The 7,239-nt window shown below is 48.3% G+C and overlaps 1 long non-coding RNA gene across 1 annotated transcript; it reads left to right on the top strand.

The window, feature by feature from the left end:
- The first annotated feature begins 333 nt into the window (after nt 1-333).
- LOC140613550 (uncharacterized) lies at nt 334-3,422 on the top strand. Its single transcript, XR_012014541.1, has 3 exons — nt 334-903; nt 1,612-1,699; nt 2,450-3,422. It is a non-coding gene; the product is annotated as an uncharacterized lncRNA (long non-coding RNA).
- The last annotated feature ends 3,817 nt before the right edge of the window (nt 3,423-7,239 follow it).

The raw sequence follows: 7,239 nt of genomic DNA, 5'->3' as shown, positions 1-7,239 counted from the left end.
GCCAGTGAGATATCATGATTACATGTTCTCTTCAAATACAAGATGTTAAGGAAATGTGTTTCTGGTGGTTATACGACTGTAAAAGGGTGTTGCTCATTGTAAATTTTTATGACTTTTTAAAACGTAAGCTCTAGGCCACCATGGGGCTCGATCTCATGACCCTGAGATCAAGAGTCACATGCTCTACCCACTAAGCAGGCCAGGCGGCTCCTTTGTGAATTTTTAAGACCAGTTTTTATTGTAGACGTACACTGGTGGGTGACACATATTAAAACTTCGCTCCCTCTCCTTTTTGCTGGAAAGGAATCGGAGAAGATAACAGGACAGAGGATCTCTGGCTTCCCTGCTCCAAGATGTAGTGATTAAACTCCATTCCTCTGGCTCATGTGCAATTTCGGCACATTTCCAAAGAAAAGAGGAATGGATGTGGTTGGATGGACGGGGTTACTCATTAACCACTGGGCTTATACTGCTGTGAAGGGGGAAAAGAGAGAAACATCCCCTGTCGTGCCTCTTGGTTTAGCGGTAGCCGCCGGGCAACGCTTCCTCTCCGGTGCACCCACGGTCACAGGTGTGGCCACCGACACCGTCAGGCCAGTGCCTGCACGTCAGAGATTCGTGCGAGCCGCGCACAACAGCAAGCGCATATGCACTGCCAGTGTCCCTTTCTGGATCTGGTGTTCCCGTGACACGCGATACGGGCTGTCCAGTGGCAGGGCTGTTCACGTTTCAGGTCTGAGCTCCGATAGCACCTTCCAAATAAGGAAGACGATACAGGGTGCGCGTTGTGAAGGCAGGCGTTGAGTTTCAATCCACGAGGAAGAACGTATGGGATCTCTGGTGTCACGTTTGCCTTGGCATCCCTTCCCTTCCGGAAACTTCAGACACTCAGGGACCTGTGCGGTAATTCCTTGTTCAGTGAGCAAATCTTTCTCTGGGGTGGGGTGGCCTCGCGTCGACTTACACGTGCAGGAATGTACGCTAAGTTGTATTTTGTATTTTCTTGGGTTTAAATCTGCTTGCTGTGCATACTGGTGGCAGCAATTTAAGGCAGATAGTGACATGAGTGCATGGCTCTGCAATCCCCTGTCAACTGTAAGAATGAGAACAGAACCGGAAGGCAGACACTGTTTACTGGCAACAGCACAGCATTTGGAGTTAGACACGCAGCTCGTAATTATCAGGGATAGAAACTAGGGCACATCACTGAGGGCTTCTGAGGCTCCTTTTTCCCCGTTTATAAGATGGGACAAAGAATAATGAATGTTGTATAATTATTGCAAAGCAGCAAAATTTGGTAGAATGTAGATCGCCGAACTTATCTAAGCAGCAACTATGTGGCAAGGGGGTGTATACCCTCAGGTACCGCTTAACTGACTGTGGAGGGAAGTCTGAGCAGAAAACTCACGGGGAATCGTGCCAGGAAGGGCATCAGCCATGACTCCGTGGTCTCTGCAAATCTTAGCTCTGTTGTGCATGGATGCTTGAATTTCAGGCTCCTTGAAAACCTTGATCTCAGTTTGGAAGTGATCTCAAAAAGCCATGGTCTCTAAATACTGCCCTATAATACTGCAATTTTATTTTTTTAAGATTTTTTATTTTTATTTTTAGGTAATCTCTACACCCAACAAGGGGCTCAGACTTACACTCCCAACATCAAGAGTTGTATGCTCTACACATCGAGCCAGTCACCATAATTGTATGTATTTTTTATTTTTATATATTAAAATATTTTATTTATTTATTTGAGAGGGAGAGAATGGGGAGAAGGATAGGGATGGTGGTGGTAGGTGAAGGTGCGTGGGGAGAGGAACAAGTTGACTCCACGCCCAGTGTGGAGCCTGATGCAGCGCTCGATTTGACTCCAAGATCGTGACCTAAGCGGAAACGAAGAGTCGGCCACCCAACTGACTGAGCCACCCAGGCATTCCCACACTTCAGTTTTAGAGATTCAATAGCTTTGGTCCAAAAAGGGGGAATTGACTTGCCAAAGTTCTCACTGGTAGTTAGCATCAGGCTAAACCAGAGTCCTGAGCAGTATCCAGGGTGCTGCTGCCACTATGAGGAGCTCCTGGGAGCCTTCAGGTGAGACCCCAGGAGTTTAGAAAATAAATTAACATATAATGGATTAGCCCAAGTGTCCACAGAAATTGCCCTAAAGAATGGGCACATCCGAGTGTGTAAGAATCTGGGGCTTGTTATCATCTGTGCAAGAAGAGTTAGTAGAGGCAGCAGTCATGTACTTTGTAGAATTTGGAAGAAGGATGCCCCAGTTAGACTGGGCCAGATTTCCCCAGTTGTGGAGAGGAGGCAGCGTCCTGACCAGCAGGCCCAGGACCCCAGGAAGAACAGTGGCCTCAGGCCAGGCCAGCTCTCTAGCCTTTTGCCTTCAGACTGACGACAGCCTCTGATTCCATTTTTTTCTGGTTACAATTTGTTTTCCATGTAGGCTTTCCAGCAGGAGCGAAAACACCCCTGTTGGTGATGAGTGACGTCTCCTGGGCATCCATACAACTCATCGTCATCGAAGAAGTGGAGATCCAGTTTCTACCTTGCCCCCCTGTGGATTGGGCTGGTGGGAATCATTTTCTCCAAACCAATCAGTGTTGGGCTTACATATAGGCAGAAACTTCCACTTGAGGGTTGATGATAAGGCCCCAGACTGAGATGAAGAGGAGTCTACAGCGGGCAAGGAACCCGGCCGCACAGCTGGCCATCCACGTCCTTCCTGCCGATCCTACCCCTGTGCCCCGGCTAGGCCTCCTTGTGATACCGGGAGTATGGAGGTGGCGCCCTGCCCCCACCGCTCCTGTAGACCCCACGACCCCCATACGGGTGTCCTTGCTGGGCCTCTACAATCAGAACGCTGAACCCCCGGGGAGGGTAAGAAGTGCAGGCAAACCTTAGAAGGGCTGCTGTATGTGACAGGTAGTAGTTCAGTTCGTTTCCCAGACTATCGGGTGACGCTGTGTCATTGGATGGGATGTCGTTTCTCTAAACAGCAGCATGTGGGAAAATTTACTTTGGATTTTGTTCTGCTTGGACCGTGATCCGTAACCATTTTCTGCACCAGCCTGAAACTGGCAGCTCGGGAGGCTTTGCTGTCCAAGTTCCCGCACTCGACCTGCCAGACAGGTTTCCCTGGGCTGGGGGAGTCTGACAAAGACAGCCTTCATCCGTCACCTACAGCAGTTCCACTTAACCACTGTTCATTTCGGTATGACCGCTTCTTGGCAAGAATCCAGGATTCCCTAATTGAATGAAAACTCTGTTTATGAGGTTTCCCAAATGTATCGCATTTATAAAAATTAAAACAAATTGTATTTGAGTCACAAATATGAGCCTCAATTTGACCACAAAGGATATAGCTATTAAAAAAAAAAAAAATAAAAGAAACCCCTCCCCCACCAAAAAGAAAGAAATCTAGAGGGAAGGAGAGAGCTGGAGTGAGATTTCGAATACTATTTTGCTGTTGTTTCTACTGTTGGCTTAAACTAATGTTTTTATCTCAAGGTGCTACTTCTTTGAGTTAATCCTTTGAGATCAGCTTTGGTTTGTTAACCATTTATTCATTTCCAGTGTATTTATTGAGTGCCTACTATGTTCTAGAATCTTTTCCAGGCACTGGGAACTCTGAGCTAGATCAGAAATCGTTTCTGGGGCAGGGGGTGGGGTGACTGGGTGATGGGCACTGAGGTGGGCACTTGATGGGATGAGCACTGGGTATTATTCTATATGTTGGCAAATTGAACACCAATAAAAAATAAATTTATTAAAAAAAAAATCGTTTCTGCTGCAAAGGGCCTTCTGATCCAGTGGGAACTTTCCATAGTTCATCTCTTTAGAATTCTGTTATTCTGTTTAAAAAAAAGAAAAAAAGATAAAAGAGGGTCCCATTCACCTAACAAAACCTTGGTTTCAGTCTACAACTTCTGTTCACCACCTAATTAAGCTCTTTCCTTATTTATGTAAATTTTGTTATGTCTCATACACGATGTCAAGTACACAGTTCTTCAAGTTCGTCATGAGTTTTTATAAATGTGTATACGTTGGGTCAAAATGGAAAATGGATGCATATCCAGCCTTCTAGAAGGCTCCCACACCTTCTCTATCAAAGCATCAGAGGAAACCCTATGTAATCTTTGTGTGGCTTATTTTTTTTTCTTAGATTTTATTTATTTATTTTACAGATAGAGAAAGAGGGAGGGACTGGCTGAGCAGGGGGAGGACCAGAGAGACAGGAAGAAGCAGACTCCACCCTGAGCGCAGAGTGGGGTGCGGGTCTCGCTCCCACAACCCTGGAATTATGACCTGAGCCGAAACCAAGAGTCCAACGCCCAACTGACTGGGGCACTCAGGTGCCCCGGTGTGTGGCTTCTCTACTGTGCGATTCATCTGTGAGGACACATGTGTCATGTGTGGAGCTGCATGTAGTTGCCATTTGTCCTTTGCGTTGCTCTGCAGTAGTTTGTTATGTGATCACATCATAACGTACTAATATAGTCTGTACTTTCTTTCTGTTTGCTTTGAGAGGGAGGACACGTGCACATGTGAGCGGTGAGGGGGGCGGCGAGGATGAGGGAGGGAGAAAAAGAATCTCAAGCGGGCTCCGCTGTTAGTGTGGAGCCCAACCTGGGTCTTGATCTCATGACCTGAGCTGAAATTGAGAGTCGCATACCTAAGTGACTTGCTCCAATATCTGATCTGTGCTTGATTCACATTTGGGTGGATTTTAGGTTTGGGCTGCTGTGGGTGAAGCTGTTAGGCCCATTCTAACATGTGTTTTTGTGGACATGAGCAGTCATTTCTTAGTGTCACATCTAGGAATATACTTCCTGGGCCACGGAGTTGGCATATGTTCACCTGCAGAAGCTGCCCACAGTTTTCCTAAAAGGCTGTGCCGATTCACGTCCCCACCAGCAGGGTGGGAGAGACCCAAGTGATCCACTCACACTGCACGTGGCATTGTTATATATTTTTTTTAAGATTTTATTTATTTATTCATAGAGACGGAGAGAGAGAGAGAGGCAGAGACACAGGCAGAGGGAGAAGCAGGCACTACACAGAGAGCCTGATGTGGGACTCGATCCCGGGTCTCCAGGATCACGCCCTGGGCTGCAGGCGGCGCTAAACCGCTGCGCCACCGGGGCTGCCCTGTTATTCTTTTAAATTTTAACCATTCTGATATGTTTATGGAGGAGTCTCACTCTAGTTTTAATTGCACTGCTCTGGTGACTCATGCTCCTCACGATTGAATAAGTGGATATTCTGGGCTCTACCTCTGGCCCTTTGAATTTGGTTAATGTGAATCATCATACTTGATCAAATCAGTGCTGGGCTCCCAGCAAAAGTTGAGTTTCTACTTGAAAAGCTGAGGCTAAGACCCCGCACGGGAACAAGGTTGCAGGGGCGAGGTGAGCTCAAGAGGCAGCATGCACATGGCCATGCACCTCCGTCGCGGCGTGATTCTTTGTATTTTCTGGAACGATGCTCGGTGGGTTGAATGTCTGTCCTCTGAGCTCCTTCTTTGTATCGTCCAGCTTCTCTAGCTTGTGCTCCCTGGATCCCGACTCCGTGCAGCCTTCCCTTCTCCAGGCCTCCTTCCCACGGAGGCCCCTCTGCTCTACTGACATTTCACATACAGAACACAGAATGAACGCAGGGAGGCCCAGCCGCCTTTTGCTCCCATTTCTCAGCCTCACTCATCGTGGAACACTGATGATGCACCCCCCCCTTCAGTTATCCACGAAGCCAGGTTTTCTGATCTCCTCACCCTCTGACCACTCCTTCCCTCATTTCCTTGGTAGCATTTGATTCACTACCCGTTCTTTCACCAGGGAGCCCCCGATTTCTGTCTTTGGCCCTTTTCACCCCATATACCTCCAATCACAGGACAGCCCACCTGTGACTCTGGGTTTCACGTTCGGGCTGACAACCAGTGAATCTACACTGTAACTTAGATCCAGGGATGGTCCCGAAACATCCCGTCTATTGTATAACATTTAACCTCTCTGCAAAGGCAGTCATGCGATGCAGTGCGTATAGTGTAGCTCTGGTTCGTGTTTCACAGGGGAAGTTTCTTCCTGGAAGAAGGGATGCTTCCAATGTGGTCTCATCAAAGCTCTAGGATTTTCTTTTTTTTCTTTTCTTTTCTTTTCTCTCTCTCTCTCTCTTTTTTTTTTTTTTTTTTAGATTTTACTTATTTATTTGACAGGGAGAGCACAGAGGCAGAGGAAGAGGAGAAGCAGACTCCCTGCTGAGCAGAGGGCCCGATGTGGGGCTTGATCCCAGGACCCTGAGACCATGACCTGAGCCAAAGGTGAACGCTCAGCTGACTGAGCCACTCAGGTGCCCCAAAGCTGTAGGATTTTAACTGGATCTCGACATAGAGGTAGCTTAGGGAAACCGGTAAGAAGGAAGGTCTGAGACCAAAAGGCCATGTGAGTAAAATCAAGGAGGTGAGCATGATCAGGTGTGCCTGAAGACGGCATCTCTGGGTCCAACCACTTTGAGCACAGCCCTCCGTGTAGCCTGTAACACTTCACTGCCATGTGTGGACACCCTTGGCTCTCCTGTCATGGTTCCTTCTGGACCCTGTCTCTCCCCCATAGTGGCTGATTTCTATGTAGGGTCCTCATTTCTTTTCTTCGCACACTGTCTAAGAGGCGGAGGCCACTCAGTCAGATCCTCAGCCTCCTGAGACCCATGCTGTCTGATGGTCCTGGCCTCTGGCTTCGTTCCTTCCCCTGTTTCCATCCCTGCCCCTTGGTGTTGGCTCCTTGAGCTCTCTCTCCCTTCAGTGACTTTGGCCCCTTGGGAATGATTCAGAGACCCATGTCTCTTCCTGGGCCCTCGGATGACTGAGGTAACCCGGCTCCCCATTCAGCCTCACCTTGAGACGCCCTTGCCTTGGCCTGTGCCATCTCTGACTGCCCGCCAGTGCTGGTGGCGAGATAAACAGGAGGGCACTCAATGAGATGGTGGAGTGGCCGGACAATGTGACCCACAGGCAGGCCCTCGGATCCCTGAGTTTGTGCCTCATTCTGGGGAGGGCAGAAGGAAGGGAGTGACACAAGAGGGGCCATGTTCCAACACTGAGGCCAAAGTGCACAGAATGAATAATAAGAGTGAGGGGCTGCTGAGCATCGCTGGTGGGATTGCAGAATGACACTGTGGTTTGATGCTGGTGGGAAGCGAATGGATGTCAGATGTTGGGAAAAAAGAATGAGTTGTCCATTT

The sequence above is a fragment of the Canis lupus genome, chromosome 21 (assembly GCF_048164855.1).
Source record: "Canis lupus baileyi chromosome 21, mCanLup2.hap1, whole genome shotgun sequence".
NCBI classification, from domain to species: domain Eukaryota; kingdom Metazoa; phylum Chordata; class Mammalia; order Carnivora; family Canidae; genus Canis; species Canis lupus.
Note: the sequence above shows the minus strand (reverse complement) of the source record. Positions and strands in the feature narration are given on the sequence as shown.